Source organism: Dasypus novemcinctus, chromosome 2 (assembly GCF_030445035.2).
Source record: "Dasypus novemcinctus isolate mDasNov1 chromosome 2, mDasNov1.1.hap2, whole genome shotgun sequence".
NCBI lineage: Eukaryota > Metazoa > Chordata > Mammalia > Cingulata > Dasypodidae > Dasypus > Dasypus novemcinctus.
Genome location: NC_080674.1, coordinates 40,565,038 through 40,583,004, shown reverse-complemented (window position 1 = coordinate 40,583,004; position 17,967 = coordinate 40,565,038). Strand labels below are relative to the sequence as shown.

At 42.5% G+C, this 17,967-nt stretch overlaps 1 protein-coding gene and 1 pseudogene across 1 annotated transcript in view; one reads left to right on the top strand and one right to left on the bottom strand.

The window, feature by feature from the left end:
- The window catches only part of WDR70 (WD repeat domain 70), a 387,773-nt gene that overhangs the window by 324,496 nt on the left and 45,310 nt on the right, over window positions 1–17,967 (bottom strand). The gene's annotated exons all lie outside the window — the stretch shown is intronic.
- On the top strand, window positions 552–17,472 carry LOC139439804 (glutaminyl-peptide cyclotransferase-like protein pseudogene; annotated as a pseudogene).

The following is a 17,967-nucleotide window of genomic DNA, read 5'->3' as shown; positions in this document are numbered from 1 at the left end:
TATTAAGAAGACAATGGATGAGGACAAAGAAGAATTTGAAAGAAGACATAGAAAAATAACAGACCTTATAGGAATGAAAGGTGCAATAAATGAAATTTTAAAAACATTGGAATCATATAATAGCAGATTTGAGGAGGCAGAAGTAAGAATTGGTGAACTTGAAGAAATGGCCTCTGAGAGTGAACATAAAAAAGAACAGATGAAGAAAAGAATGGAAAAATTTGAACAAGGTCTTAGGGAACTAAATGACAGTAAAAGGCATGCAAACATACATGTCATGGATGTCCCAGAAGGAGAAGAGAAGGGAAAGGGGGCAGAAGGAATATTTGAAGAGATAATGGTAGAAAATTTCTCAAAATAGAAATCCATGTCCGAGAAGCACAACATACTCCCATCTGAAAAAATCCAAAGAGATCAACACCAAGACACATACTCATCAGAACGTCAAATGACAAAGACAAAGAGAGAATTCTGAGAACAGCAAGAAAAAGCAAAACATAACATATAACGGATACCCAATAAGATTAAGTGTGGATTTCTCATCAGAAACCATGGAGGTAAGAAGACAGTGGGCTGATATATTTAAGATACTAAAAGAGAAAAATTTATAGCCAAGAATCTTATACCCAGCAAGATTGTCTTTCAAAAAGAGGGCAAGATTAGAATATTCACAGATAAACAGAAACTGAGAGAATTTCTAAGCAAGAGACCAGATTTCTAAGAAATACTAAAGGTCATGCTAGAGCCTGAAAAGAAAAGACAGGAGAGAGAGGCCTGGAAGAGAGTCTAGAAATGAAGATTTTATTAATAAAACAACTAAAAGTGTCAAAAGAGAGGTGAGAACAAAATATGACAGCTGAAACTCAAATAGTCAGGAATAAACTTAATCAACAATGTAAAGCACTCATATTCAGAAAACTACAACTCAATGTTAAAAGAAATCAAAAAAGGTCTAAATAGCTGGAAGAACATTCCATGCTCATAGATTGGAAGACTAAATATCATTAAGATGTTAAATCTACTCAAATTGATATATAGATTTAATGCAATCCCAATAAAAATTCCACCAGCATTAAAGAAAAAACTGAAAACACAATCATCAAATTTATTTGGAAGGGTAAGGGATCCTGAATAGTCAGAAACATCAGAAAAAGAAAAAGCAAACCCTCATCTCCAGACTTTAAATCATATTACCTAGCTAGAGTTGTAAAACAGCATGGTACTGGTATAAAGAGACATATAAACCAATGGAACCAAACTGATGATTCAGAAACAGACCCTCACATGTATGATCAAGTGATTTTTTTTAAGATTTATTTATTTCTCTCCCCTCCACCCACCCCAGTTGTCTGTTCTCTGTGTCTATTTGCTGCGTATTCTTTGTCCACTTCTGTTGTTGTCAGTGGCATGGGAATCTGTGTCTCTTTTTGTTGCGTCATCTTGTTGTGTCAGCTCTCTGTGTGTGTGGTGCCATTCCTGGGCAGGCTGAACTTGCTTTCGCGCTGGGCAGCTCTCCTTATGGGGTGCACTCCTTGTGCGTGGGGCTACCCTACGCGGGGGACACCCCTGTGTGGCACAGCACTCTTTGTGCACATCAGCACTGCACATGGGCCAGCTGCACACGGGTCAAGGAGGCCCAGGGTTTGAACCACGGACCTCCCATGTGGTAGACAAATGCCCTAACCACTGGGCCAAGGCCACTTCCTTGATCAAGTGATTTTTGACTAGCCTGTGAAACCCACACAGCTTAAGCAGAACAGTAGGCTCAACAAATGGTGCTGAAAGAACTGGATATCTATAGCCAAAAGAAGGAAGAGGACCCCTTTCTCACACCTTTTCCAAAAATTAACTCAAAATGGATTAAAAATTTAAAAATAAAGCAAGAACTATAAAGCTTCTAGAAGAAATTGTTGGAAAATATCTTCAAGACATGGTGGTAGGTAGTGGATTCTTAAATGAGATAAAAGAAGGACTGAGATGGACTCTTGATGTTTAATGTACATAGAAGTTTTAGTTAGCTTCACTGTAAAAGTGTGAAAATGTATAGAGTGGATGGTAACAAATAGTGATTAACAGCTATTTTATAAATGTGGATGTGGCTGAAAATGGTAGTCTAGGTATGTTAATGCCAATTGACAGAATGCTAGAGAATAATCTAGGAACTGAATAGTACAGTAAGCCCAGAGGTGGATGAGAATTGTGGTTGATGGTACAGATGCAAGAGTGTCCTTTGTGAGCTACATTAAATGTATATCACTACCACAGGGTGGTGAGAATGTGGAGAAATATGGGAAAAATACAACTGGAGTGACCCATGGACTGTGGTTAGCAGCAATAATATAATATTCTTGCATCTATGCCAAAGATGTATTGTTTTGATAATGGGGCAGTATGGAAAATGTTTGTCGAATGTACACTATGACAGATGACATTAACCTATCTGTAACAAATGTTCCACCACCGTGTGGTGTGTTAATAGAGGGATGTTGTTTGGGAAGTCTGCACATGTGCATGATTGTTTTATAAGTTTACCACTCCTGTCATAAAAAATATATTTAAAAAATAATAATAGGGTGGGATAGGGGAAAAACACACCAAATGTAACATAAGAACTATAATTAGTAGTAATATTTTTACAATATTTTTTCATAATTTATAATAAATGTCTGACAACAATACAAGATGTTGATATATGGGACCCCTGTATGATGTTATGCATGTTTACTTTGTAAGTTCACAACTTTACTATACACTTATTGTTTATGTATGTTTCACATATAAATGACATAGAAATAGTAATAATAATAGGGTGGGTTGGGGGGGAAATATTTTGGTTAGTAGTAATATTTTAATAATGTTCTTTAATCATTAGTTAAAAAGGTTTAACAACAATGCAAGTTATTGGTACTAGGGTGAGTTACGAGAGCCCTGTATGATGTTATACATGTTTGTTTTGTAAATTCACCACTACTACTATACTTATTGTTTATGTATCTTCATGTATGAGTGATACAGTTCAGTAAATTATTTTAAAAATGAAAAAGAAAAAAAAAGCCAATAGGCCAGGAGCTTACAGCCTCTCCCATGTCATTGTCAAGCAATTAAACACTAATGCCTCTAGAAATATCAACCTTCACATATTATTGAAGAACTATTTTTCATGAAATAATGATCAAAAGAAATATTACCTATGAACTATTTGGGAGAAAGCAATATTCTTATTTTATAAGAAAACTTCAAAGGGGCTTTACTCTCATTGAGAAAAAGGCAGTGATTTCATATTCCTCTTTTTAAGAAACGTAAGTTTCTAAGCAATATCTCATGCCCTTTATTCTCTGTGAGTCATGATACAGATCATATGGAGATACCCTAACATAGCCTATGACTCCAGGAGTGACTACCTAGGAAAATAGCCACAACAGGACTGGGGAAAGGGGCATGAGAATTCCTGTGGAGCCTTTTATTACAACACAGATTGTAGGAACTGAGTCAGGGTCAACCCCTCAATCCTAAATCAATCAATCACCAGATTATAGTGTCCCAAGCATATGTATTTCTATATTGCACCAAACGTGATTCTTACATTCAGATTAAGAATCACTGGATTAAAGAAAAGTTAGTTTTCAAAACAGTATTCCATTAATTTCAATAACACTTGCTAAAATATTTAGCCTCTCGTATATGTGAACTTGGTTACTTTCCTATTAAGTAGAATACCTCTCTGAAAAACACAGTGCTTTGCACGTATCTGAACAAGAAAAAAATTAAACTGCATTCAGGAATGCCCAGACAGAGTCTTGCCTTCTGTGGTGGTTTGTTTTTCCACATTTAAGGAATGAGTAATATTATTTGCAATGTGAATTGTTATGGATAGTTTCATTTTGCAGCAGTGAGTGAAAGAGATTGAAACAGAAGATCCTACAGACCAAGATACCAGCTAGGTATCTTGCTGTCAAGTGGGAGAAAATAAGAACCTGTGTTGGATCTTGGATGTGCTGAATTTAAAATATTGTTGGGACTTAAATATGTACAGGTTTCATGAGTGGTTAGAAAGTTGGATCTCAAGTTCAGTGAGATGGGATAATACCTTCAAATGCACTGAGTAAATAGGAGTCATTAAGACATGAAGATGTATGAAGCTCTGCCTAGGACAAATATGAAATATTATGGTATTCCCTAAGGAATGCCTGTGACTGAGGAAATGTGAGGAAACATAAATTGGGGGAAAAAAGACTGTACAAAAACATAAACATCATAAGAGCACAGTTTTGGTCTGCTTTATTGCAGTATCCCTAGCACCTAGAACAGTGCCTGACCCATAACAGGTGCTTAATAAATATTTGTTGAATAGTCAAAAAGATAGGCAGTAAATCAAGAATATTAAGAAATGGTTAAGGGAGTGTAACTAACAGCACTCAATTATATGTGATTGTGGTTGAAAGGAGAAGTTTAGGGTCATGTATGTCTCTAGAAGGAAAGTTAGAGGATAAAATACGAACTGCACAACAGAGAACCTGGCTGTGGATTATAACTATGGTTAAAAGTACACACATAAGAATGTTCTTTTATGAACTAGAACAAATGTATGCCACTATTATAAGGTGTTAATAAAAGGGTGATATATTAGTCAGGGTTCTCTAGGGAAACAGAAGCAACAGAAGATATCTGTCAAAGGTAAGAGATTTTATCAGTCTCTTATGTGACCATGGGGATGCACAAGTCCAGGTTCCACAGGCAGGCTGCAAACCAGGTGCTCTGATAAAAGTCCAGTGAAGGTCCTTGATGAGTTTCCGGTAGATGGGAAATTCTCTCCGAATGCTGAAATCATTTCCCCTTTTAAGGCATTCAACTGATTGGATAAAGCATCACTCACTGCTGACAGCAATCTCCGTGATTGATGCAGATGTAATCAGCTATCTATGCAGTAAAGTCACTGTGACTAAAGTCCATAAATGACCCTGTATTACAATTTGCCCAGTGCTTGACCAAACAACTGGACACAATTACCTAGCCGAGTTGACACATTAGCCTAACCATCACAGGTGGTATATGGGAAAAAATACACATAATGCAAACTATGGACTATAGTTAAAAGAAGTATCTTAATTTTTTTAAATCAGACATTCCAATGGTAAATGTCAATAATAGGAGGAAAAAGTGTGGGCTTTCCTGTTTGCAGTAACAAATATGTTCTAAAATTGACTGCGGTGAAGAAAGCACAACTCTAATTATACTGAGAGCCATTGATTGTACACTTTGGATGGATCATATAGTGTGTAACTATATCTCAATAAAGCTGTTTTAAATGTGTGGTGATGAATTAGAGGTGGCAAATATAGATACTGCTTTCAAGACATTTGGCGATAAAGACAAAGAAGGAAGTCAAACAGGAGCCTGGGGGGGGAAACCAAATTAAAAGAAAATTTTAGTATGTGTGTGTTTGCAAGCTTAGAGACTCAAGCAAGTAGAAAGGAAAAAGCCAAAGGACAGAGGAAACAAAAGACACAAAAGGTTGCTGGTGATTAATCCAAATATGAAAGAAAAAAGGAGAGGGAATCAAGGGCACCTATAGTTAAACCTTGATAAGTAGATGGGACAATTCCGATATATTCCAAACTGTTTATATGTAAGTAGCATTCTGATATATAAAAAAATGTCTTGTAATTTTGCTTGGCATTACCTCAAGCTGATTTACTGAAGGAACTAAAGGCAATATCTGAATCAACAAGAACTACTAGACACTAAGCTCAACCAAACACAAAAACAAAATTCCTTCAAAATCAGAAACATTTAAGTTCAAAGTTAAACCACAGGTCAAACTGCTGTGCAAATTATCTGAAATGGGTGGAGCCAAGATGGCGTCAGAGGAAGGAGCTCCTGGAGTCAACCCCTGAAACAGGGCGGTTGGTGGTCACCCAGGGCTACCTAAAGCATCTTTTGGAGGACCCAGGAGACCAGAGGAGTAACCTGCAACATCCTTGACAGCGTGGAAGGAGGAGACTACCCATCTGCACAGAGGAATCATGAATAGAGCACTCCACGCCAGGGAGGTCAGTGCCCATGGCAAGCAAGCTGCCTCAGGAGCTATTCCGTGCTTGGAGTTGGAAGTTCCATCTTCCCTAATAAAAACGGGTGGAAAATATGGTATGGCACTGACTTCAGCTACTAATTAGTGGATTCGGCGGGCTGAAGCAAAATCCTAGGAACAAGTAAACGTTGAGCCTGTCCAGGTCAGAGGGAAGCCGGTGGCCGCCCTTCTGACTCCACCCCAGGCACGAGGGGAAGCGGTGCTGACTGAAAATCATAGTGCTTGTAAGGACCCGCTTCTTTCCATTCAGGTTGGACTGCAGGTCTAGCCTAAACCCCAGTCCCACCTCCGGCAGGGAGGAAGCTGGGGGGACCTGCACCACCTCTCTGGGAAGCTGCAAGCGACGCCACAGAGGCTGGTGCCCATCCTATTCTAGGGGCACAAACCGCCTCAGGAGCTATTCCATGGCTGGAGTTAAAAGCTCCATTTCCCATAAACAATGGAGAAAGAGACAGATGTCCACTGACCTCAGTTACTGATTAGAGGACTCGGCTGGCTAAAGTATAATCCTAGAGCAAGCTAGGGTCTGAGTGTGTCCAAGTGGAAAAGAGTCCAGTAGCTGCCATCTTGACTCTGCCTCTGGCATGAGGGGGAGCCTGGCTGACTGAAATCCAGTGAAGTTAGGGACGGGCTTCTTTCTACCAAGATCAGACAGCCCGAGCCTACACTCCAGCCTCACCTCTAGCAGTGAGTAGCTGGTGGGACCTGCACCAGGCTCTCCAGGCAACTGCAAGTGCTCTCTGCTGGCAAAGGCTGAATAGTCGGACACCTGGGGCTGCATCCCTACTCCTTAGGAGAGGAGCTGGGTATCCTTGGCCTCTCTGGGCAAGGGCAGTTTTCAGCCCACACAGATTTGTTGAGTGCCTTTGAGTCCCTCTCCACCCTCTGTCCCCCACAGGATAGGTGGGGGTTGGTGTTACCTCAACCTCTCAGGGCAACAGTTTTGGGCTGCACAAGCCTGACTGTTGGGCAACTGTGACTTCGCCTCCATCCCCAATAGGACAAGAGATGGACTGTGTTTGCCCAGCCTCTTGGGGTAACTGCAGGTGCTTCTGGCCCATACAGCCTAGTCTGGTGAGTACCTGTAGATGTACCCTTACCCCCCAATAGGAAAGAAGGGGACTGGTCTTCCCACAGCCTTATTGGGCAACAGCAGACCTTCAGCCTGCATGGACTGGACTATTGGATGACTATGAAACCACTCTCATCCCCAATACGATAGAAGGGGTCTGGCATATCCACCTCCTCTCTGGACAATGGTGGGTACTTTCAGCCAACAAGGAATAAACTGTTGGGTGCCTATGGATCCAACCCCATGTCTTTTTTTTTTTTTAAGATTTATTTATTTATTTCTCTCCCCTTCCTCCCCACCACCCCCCCCCCCCCCAGGTTCTCTGTGTTCTCTGTGTCTGTTCTCTGTGTCTATTTGCTGTGTTGTCTTCCTTGTCCGTTCTGTTGTTGTCAGCGGCACGGGAATCTATGTTTCTTTTTTTGTTGCGTCATCTTGTTGTGTCAGCTCTCCGTGTGGACAGCGCCATTCTTAGGCAGGTTGCACTTTCTTTCGCAGGCTGAACTTTCTTTCGCGCTGGTTGGCTCTCCTTATGGAGTGCACTCCTTGCGCATGGGGCTCCCCTAAGCAGGGGACACCCCTGCGTGGCACGGCACTCCTTGCGCGCATCAGTACTGCATGTGGGCCAGCTCCACATGGGTCAAGGAGGCCCGGGGTTTGAACCGCAGACCTCCCATGTGGTAAAAAGATGCCCTAACCACTGGGCCAAGTCCACTTCCCCCAACCCCGTATCTTAAGAGGATAAAAAGGGGCTGGTCGGGAAACGGACTTTGGCCCAGTGGTTAGGGCGTCCGTCTACCACATGGGAGGTCCGCGGTTCAAGCCCCGGGCCTCCTTGACCCGTGTGGAGCTGGCCCATGCGCAGTGCTAATGCGCGCAAGGAGTGCCGTGCTACACAGGGGTGTCCCCCGCGTAGGGGAGCCCCACGCGCAAGGATTGCACCCATAAGGAGAGCCGCCCAGCGCGAAGGAGGGAGAAGCCTGCCGAGGAATGGCGCCGCCCACACTTCCCATGCCGCTGACGACAACAGAAGCGGACAAAGAAACAAGACGCAGCAAAAAGACACAGAAAACAGACAACTGGGGGAGGGGAGGGGAATTAAATAAATAAAAATAAATCTTTTAAAAAAAAAAAAAAAAAAAAAGAAAGGGGCTGGTGTTTTCTCAACCTCTCCAGGCAACGGCAGATATTCTTGGCCTAAAGGAATTGTACTGTTGAGCACCCATAGAACCATGCCTACCACCCAATAGGATAGGAGGGAGCTGTTGTTTCCTCAGCCTCTCTAGGCAACGGTGAGTACTTTCAGCCTACAAGACTAAACTGTTGAGTATTTGTGGTTCTGCTCCCACCTCAGAAAGAAAGGACAGAAAGGACAGTATTCCCTAAGCCTCTCATGGCAACTGCATGCATATTTGGCCCACAGGGATTAGATTGTTGGGCACTCCAAAGGGTCTATTCCCACTCCCGGTAGGGAGAAGATCTGGTGATACATCAGTTCACCTGAGCAACTGTGGTAATTTTGGACCCACACAGCAGAGTCTGCTGACGAAAACTATAGCTCCATCCCTGCCTAGCAGAGGAAAGGGTGTGAAGTTTCATCAGTGTCTCCGGGAGACTACAAACAGTCTTGTGCCCAACTGAGATTATTATACACGGCGGCAGCTTGGTCCTTACCCCTGACAGAAGAGAAAGGTGGGAGAAACTTCATCAATTCCCGGGGCAACATGGGCAGCTTAAGCCTCCAGAGCTTACAGCACCAACTATATCCTTGGCTCCTACTACACAACCAGCAAGGGAGAAAAGATAAGAAATCCCTAAACTAAAGGGAGAAACTGCACCCAGAATAAATACATCTAGCAAGCCAGATGCGGAAACACCAACAAAAAATTATAATCCACACCAAGAAATAGGAAGAGATGGCCCAATTAAAGGAACAAGATAAGCCTGCAGCTGACATAAAAGAGTTGAGACAACTAATCTTAGATGTTCAAACAAATCTCCTTAATAAATTCAATGAGATGGCTGAAGAGATTAAGGATATTAAGACGACATTGGGGGAAGCAGACTTGGCCCAATGGATAGGGCATCCGTCTACCACATGGGAGGTCCATGGTTCAAACCCCAGGCCTCCTTGACCCATGTGCAGCTGGCCCACATGCAGTGCTGATGCGCGCAAGGAGTGCCGTGCCACACAGGGGTGTCCCCCAAATAGGGGAGCCCCATGCGCAAGGAGTGCACCCCATAAGGAGAGCCGCCCAGCACAAAAGAAAATTCAGCCTGCCCAAGAATGGTGCCGCACACACGGAGAGCTGACACAGCAAGATGATGCAACCAAAAGAAACACAGATTCCCGTGCTGCTGACAACAACAGAAGCAGACAAAGAAGAACATGCAGCAAATAGACACAGAGAACAGACAACTGGGGGAGGGAAGGGGAGTGAAATAAAAGAAAAATCAAAACAAATAAATCTTAAAAAAAAGACATTGGATGAGCACAAAGAAGACTTTGAAAGCATACATAGAAAAACAGTAGATCTTATGGAAATGAAAGATGCAATAAATGAAATTAAAAATACACTGGAGGGGGAAGTGATTGTGCCTCAACAGAGCGTACGCCTACCACAAAGGAGGTCCACGGTTCAAACCTAGAGCCTCCTGGCCCATGTGGTGAGCCAGCCCATGCGGAGTGCACCCTGCAAGGAGAGCAGCCCCGTGCAGAAAAAAAAAATACACTGGAGGCATATAACAGCAGATTTAAGGAAGCAGAAGAAAGGATCGACGCGCTCGAAGACATAGCCTCCAAAAGTGAACAAACAAAAGAACAGATGAAGAATGGAAAAAATTGAACAGGGTCTCAGGGAACTAAATGACAGCTAGAGACATGCAAACATACGTGTCATGGGTGTCCCAGAAGGAGAAGAGAAGGGAAAAGGGGCAGAAAGAATATTTGAAGAAATAATGGTGGAAAATTTCCCAACCTTATTGAAGGACATAGATATCCATGTCCAAGAAGCACAACATACTCCCATCTGAATACACCCAAATAGACCAACTCCAAGACACATACTCATCAGAATGTCAAAGGTCAAAGACAAAGAGAGAATTCTGAGAGCAGCAAGAGGAAAGCAATGCATAACATATAAGGGATACCCAATAAGATTAAATGCCGATTTCTCATCAGAAACTATGGAGGCAAGAAGGCAGTGGTATGATATATTTAAGATACTGCAGGAGAAAAACTGCCAGCCAAGGATTTTATACCCAGCAAGATTATCTTTTTTTTTTTTTAAAAGATTTATTTATTTATTTAATTCCCCTCCCCTCCCCCAGTTGTCTGTTTTCTGTGTCTTTTTGCTGCGTCTTGTTTCTTTGTCCACTTCTGTTGCCGTCAGCGGCACGGGAAGTGTGGGCGGCGCCATTCCTCGGCAGGCTGCTCCCTCCTTCACGCTGGGCGGCTCTCCTTATGGGTGCACTCCTTGCACGTGGGGCTCCCCTACGCGGGGGACACCCCTGTGTAGCACGGCACTCCTTGCGCGCATCAGCACTGCGCTTGGGCCAGCTCCACACGGGTCAAGGAGGCCCGGGGCTTGAACCGCGGACCTCCCATGTGGTAGACGGACGCCCTAACCACTGGGCCAAAGTCCGTTTCCCAAGATTATCTTTTTAAAATGAGGGTGAGATTAGAATATTTACAGATAAACAGAAACTGAGAGAGTTTATAACAAAAAGACCAGCTCTGCAAGAAATACTAAAGGGAGTGTTACAACCTGAAAAGAAAAGACAGGAGAGAGAGGCCTGGAAGATAGCCTAGAAATGACACCTGTATCAGTAACAGTAACTAAAAGTATCAAATATAAAATGACAGACAAAATGCAAAGATCAAAATGTCTTTACAGTAATAACATTGAATGTTAATGGATTAAACTCCCCAATCAAAAGACACAAACTGGCAGAATGAATAAGAAAATATAAGCTGTCTATATGTTGTCTGCAAGAGACACCTTAGACCCAAGGATACCAATAAATTGAAAGTGAAAGGTTGAAGAAAGATACTCTGCACATGCAGTAACCAAAAAAAAGCTGGGGTAGCTATACTTATATCTGATGACACAGACTTTAAAAGCAAAACTGTTATTAGAGACAAGAAAGGACATTACATATTAATAAAAGCAATGATTCACCAGGAAGAATAACCATCAGAAATACATATGCACCTAACCAGGATGCCCCAAGATACATGAGGCAAACACCGGCAAACTGAAGGGAGAAAGAGACATCTCTACAATAATAGTTGGAGACTTCAATACACCACTCTCAGCATTGGACAGAACATCTGGACAGAAGATCAATAAAGAAACAGAGAGCTTGAATAATATGATAAATGGACTAAACCTAACAGACATATACAGAACACTGCACCCAAAAACAGGAGGATATACATTCTTTTCAAGTGCTCATGGATCTTTCTCCAGGATAGACCACATGTTGAGACACAAAGCAGAGCTCAATAAATTCAACAAAATTGAAATTATACAAAGCACTTTCTCTGATCATAATGGAGTAAAGCTGGAAATCAACAAGTGGCAAATAAAGGGAAAATTCACATATATATGGAGATTAAACAACACAATCGTAAATAATCAGTGGATCAAAGAAGAAATCTCAAGAAATCAATAAATATCTCGAGACAAATGACAATGAGAATACAACATATCAGAACCTATGGGATGCTGCAAAGGCAGTGCTGAGAGGAAAATTTATAGCCCTCAATGCTCACATTAAAAAAGAAGAGCTAAAATCAATGACCTAACTACATAGCTGGAGGAACTAGAAAAGAACAGCAAACTAATCCTAAAGTAAGTAAGAAGGAATGAAATAACAAAGATCAGAGCAGAAATAAATGAAATTGAGAACAAAAAAACAATAGAGAAAAGTAACAAAACCAAATATTGGTTCTTTGAGAAGATTAACAAAATTGACAAACCCTTAGCTAGACTAAGAAAAAAAGAGAGAAGACGCAATAAAAATGAAAGAGGGAACCTTACTACTGACCCCACAGAAATAAGGAAGATCATAAGAGGACACTATGAACAACTTTATGCTAAAAAACTAGACAATGTAGATGAAATGGAAAAATTCCTAGGAATGTACAAACAACCTACACTGACACTAGAAGAAATAGAAGAACTCAACAAGCCAATCACAAGAAATTGAAACAGTCATCAAACAGCTCCCCAAAATGAAAAGCCCAGGACAGATGGTTTCACAGGTGAGTTCTACCAAGCATTCAAAGATTTAATACCAATCTTACTCAAGCTCTTCCAAAAAATTCAACAAGAAGGGATGCTACCAAACACATTCTATGAAGCCAATATCACCCTAATGCCAAAGCCAGATAAAAGATATTACACAAAAAGAAAATTACAGACCCATTTCTCTAATGAATACAGATGCAAAAGTCCTCAATAAAATACTTGCTAATCGAATCTAAGAACACATTAAAAGAATTATCCATCATGATCAAGTGGGTTTTATACCACGCATGCAAGGTTGGTTAAACACAAGAAAATCAATCAGCATAATACACCACATAAATAATTCAAAGAAGAAAAATCACATGAGATTAGCAATTGATGCAGAAAAGGCATTTGACAAAATACAGCATCCTTTCTTGATAAAAATACTACAAAAAACGGGAAGTAAAGGAAATTTTCTCAACATGATAAAGGCCATATATGAAAAGCCCACAGCTAACATTGTACTCAATGGTGAACAACTGAAAGCATTCCCGTTGAGATCAGAAACAAGACAAGGATGCCCAATGTCACCACTGTTGTTCAATATAGTGCTAGAGGTTCTAGCTAGAGCAATCAGAGAAGAAAAATAAATAAAAGGCATCCAAATCAGAAAGGAAGAATTAAAACTTACACTATTCACAGATGATATGATGGTATATCTAGAAAATCCCAAAAAATCTACAACAAAGCTGCTAGAGCTTGTAAGTTATCTCAGTGGAGTGTCAGGATACAAGATCAGTACGTAAAAATCAGTCATGTTTCTATACACTATTAATGCACAATCTGAGGAGGAAGCCAGGAAAAAAATTCCATTGACAATAGCAACTAAAAGAATCAAATATTTAGGAATAAACTTAACCAAAGATGCAAACCACTTGTATTCGGAAAACTATAATGCATTGCTAAAAGAAAGCAAAAAAGACCTAAATAATTGGAAGAACATCCCATGCTCATGGATTGGAAGACTAAATATCATTAAGATGTCCATTCTACTCAAATTGCTATACAGATTCAATGCAATCCCAATAAAAATTCCACCAGCATTTTTTAAGCAAAGGGAAAACACAATTATCAAATTTATCCGGAAGGGTAAGAGGCCCCCAATAGCCAGAAACATCTTAAAAAGGAAAAGAGAAGTTGGAGGACTCTCACTTCCAGACTTTAAATCATATTACCTATCTACAGTGGTAAAAACAGCATGGTAGTGGCATAAAGACAGACACATAGACCAATACAACTGAACTGATGGTTCAGAATCAGACCCTCACATCTACGGCCAAGTGATTTTTGACAAGCCTGTCAAGCCCTCCTAGTTGGGGCAGAACAGTTTATTCAACAAATGATGATGGGAGAACTGGATACCATAGCCAAAAGAAAGAAAGACCCCTAACTCACACCTTATACAAAAATTAACTCAAAATGGATAAAAGACCTAAATATAAAAGGAAGTACAATAGCTCCTAGAAGAAAATATAGGGAAACATCTTCAAGACCTGGTGGTAGGTGGTGGATTCTTAAACCTTACACCAAAAGAACAAGCAACAAAAGAAAACATGGATAAATGGGACCTCCTCAAATTTAAACATTTCTGTGATTCAAAGGACTTCATCAAGAAGGTGAAAAGGCAGCCCAGTTGATGGGAGAAAATATTTGGAAACCACTTATCCAGTAAGGGTTTTTTGCTTGTTTTTTCAAAGATTAATTTTTTTTTATTTCTCCCCGCCCCGTTGTTTGCTCTCGTGTCCATTCGCTGTGTGTTCTTCTGTGTCTGCTTGCATTCTCAGCGGCACCTGGAATCTGTGTCTCTTTTTTGTTTCATGTCTTGCTGCATCAGCTCTCCATGTGGGCGGTGCCATTCCTGGGCGGACTGCGCTTTTCACACGGGGCAGCTCTTCTTGAGGGGCACACTCCTTGTGCATGGGGCACCCCTACATGGGAGACACCCCTGCATGGCAAGGCACACCTTGCGTGCAGCAGCACTGCACATGGGCTACCTCACACATGGCCAAGAGGCCCTGGTTTGAACCCTGGACCTCCTACATGGTAGGCGGATCGATTCTATATAAAGAGATCATACAACTCAACAATGAAAGAGCAAGCAATCCAATTTAAAAATGGGCAAAAGATTTAAATAGACATTTCTGCAAAGAGGAAATACAAATGGCCAAAATGCACATGAAAAAATGTTCCATGTCACTAGATATTAGGGACTTGCAAATTAAAACAACAATGAGATATCATCTAACACCACACAGAATGGCCATTACTAAAAAAAACCAGACAACAATAAGTGCTGGAGAGGATGTGGAGAAACAGGAACATGCCTTCACTGTTGGTGGGAGTGTAAAATAGCGCAGCCTCTGTGGAAGAGAGTTTGGCGGTTCCTCAGGAAGCTAAATATAGAACTGCCATATGATCCAGCAATTCCTCTACTAGGAATATATCCAGAAGAACTGAAAACTATGACACAAACAGACATCTGCACACCAATGTTCATAGCGACGTTGTTCACAATTGCCAAAAGATGGAAACAAACCAAGTGTCCATCCACCAATGAATGGATAAACAAAATGTGGTATATATGTACAATGGAATACTATGCTACAATAAGAAGAAATTAAATTGGGACATATGTAATAACATGGATGAGTCTTAAAGACATTATACTAAGTGAAGTAAGCCAGACACAAAAGGATATATATGGCATGGTCTCATGAATATGAACAAAATACAAATAATAAACACATGGAATTAAAGCCTAGAGTATAGGTTATAAGAGGAGGAGGATTGAGAACTGTGGATGCTTAATGTACATAGAAGTTTTAATTAATGACTGTAAAAGTGTAGAGATGGATAGAGTTGATAGTAACACATTATAGTGAGTAACTATAGGTTTATAAATGGCATTGTGACTGAAAAAGGTAGTCTGGGGAAGTAAATGATGTCAATAGAAAGAAAGCTAAAGAATAATCTAGGGACTTGATAACACAGTGAACCCAGAAGCGGTTGAGAATTGTAGTTAAGGGTACAAATGCAAGAGAGTCCTTCTGTGAGTTAGAGCAGAAGTACATCATGATAGAAATATGGAGAAACATGGGAAAACTACAATTGGTGTGACATACAGACTGTGTTAACAGCAATACTATAATATTCTTGCATTAATGCCAAGTTATACTGTGTTGATAATGGAGGTGTATGGAAAAAGTGTGCCAAATGCATGCTATGGACCATGATTGGTGGTAATAGCCTGATGATACTATTTAATAATCTGTAACAAATGTTCCACCAGCGTGTGGAGTTTTATGGGAAATATACACATCTGTATGATTGTTTTCCAAGTTCACAATATCTGTAACAGCCGGGGGCCGCGGCCGGCCTCGGCTACGGCTCGGCGAACGGGGCCTCTTGGAGCCCCCCTCGCCTCCCAAGCGCCGCCTGCTACCCCGGGCGCCGCTGCTGCCCCTGCTGCTGGCGCTGGCCGTGGGCTCAGCCTTCTACACCCTCTGGAGCGGCTGGCACAGCGGGCCTGGGGAGCCGCCGCTGGCCGGGGAGCTGCGAGTGAGGCCCGGCGTGGGCTCGGGCGCCGCGGGGGCCCTCGTTCCCCGCTTCTCCTTCCTTAGAGCCTAGGGTTGACGTGGCTTTATCGACGGGCCCTAGGCGCAGGTGCCGCCGTTTCCGTCAGTCGAGAACATGCAACTTGCCAACCGAAACAGACCAAGCTGACCGGAAGCCTCCCTGAAGCCGGATTACGGAGGCTTGTGGAGCAATTAGAACCTCAGCGTCTCTGGGACACTTATCTGCGCTCCCTGCTGGTGGTGCGAACGCCAGGCAGCCCTGGCAATCTCCAAGTCAGAAAGTTCCTGGAGGCCTCGCTGCGGGCACTGACTGCAGGCTGGCATGTGGAGCTGGACCCCTTCACAGCCTCGACGCCCCTGGGGCCAATGGACTTTGCCAATGTGGTGGCCACACTGGACCCAAAGGCTGCCCACCACCTCACCCTCGCCTGCCATTATGATTCGAAGCTCTTCCCATCTAACTCGGCCCCCTTTGTGGGGGCCACGGATTCAGCTGTGCCCTGCGCCCTGCTGCTGGAATTGGCCCAGGCCCTCGACCTGGAGCTTGGCTGGGCCAAGAAGCAGGCAGCCCCGGTGACCCTGCAGCTGCTCTTCTTGGACGGCGAAGAGGCCCTGAAGGAGTGGGGGCCCAAGGATTCCCTTTACGGGTCCCGGCACCTGGCCCAGCTCATGGCGTCTGAGCCCCACAGTCCGGGCCCCACCAGAATCCAGGCTATTGTGCTCTTTGTGCTTCTTGATCTCCTGGGAGCCCCCAACCCGACCTTCTACAGTCACTTCCCCCGCACGGCCCGCTGGTTCCATCGGCTGAGGACCATTGAGAAGCGTCTGCACCGTTTGAACCTGCTGCAGGCTCATCCCCAGGAAGTGATGTACTTCCAGCCTGGGGAGCCCCCTGGCTCTGTGGAAGATGACCACCTGCCCTTCCTCCACAGAGGGGTCCCAGTGCTCCACCTCATCTCCACACCCTTCCCCAGTGTCTGGCACACACCTGCGGACACCGAGGCCAACCTCCACAAGCCCACGGTGCACAACCTGAGCCGCATCCTTGCCGTCTTTCTGGCTGAATACCTGGAGCTCTAACTCTTGGGCTGGTCCCCACGGAGAGACTTTGCTGAGGGAGAAGCACCCAGAAGGGGCCTTGAGGCAGCAGAACTCAGGCTGGGTGCACCTCAGATATGCTGGTTTGTTCTTTGTTACGCTTTTGGCTCCTCGATAGGAGACTCTTTCCTTTGACTGTCTCAAGCTACTGCCCTTCAGAGACTTGGAAGAGATCACTGTGGGGGCAAGGACCAAAGGAACAAGGGCTTGTCCCCTGCCCAGAGGGCAACGCTTGGTCTGAAGGCTGGCGGGGATCAGACGCTGTTTGTATTTCTAGAGTCAGCTAAGCGTGGGCTAGTGTCTGGACACAGCAGCACCACCAACTAAATGTATTATTTATGAAAAAAAAAAAAAAAAAACAATATCTGTAACAAAAATACATTAAAAAAAATAGTATGGGTTGGGGGAAACATACACCAAATGTATGATAAGGAATATAGTTGGTAGTAATATTTTGACAATGCTCTTGCATAGTTTGTAACAAATATAACCAATGTAAAGAGTTGGTGGAGGGGTGATGTATGAGACCCCTGTGTGATGTTATGTATGTTTATTTTGTAAGTTTGCAATCTCTACTATACACTTATTGTTTATGTGTGATCATGTCTGAATGATATACTTCAATTTTAAAAAAAGATAAAAAAACCAAATTACCTGAATTGAATCATGCCAACTTATCTAGATCCCACAATAACATTCACAATCAAGACATTTATTAGCAGATCTTCTTTACCTATTATCCTTGACTCTATTATTGCTTGATCTAGAAAGCTGCCAATATCCCATACAGCTGAATCAACATTAGAATATTACAAAGAAAAGTTGTGTCCTCATGCAGAA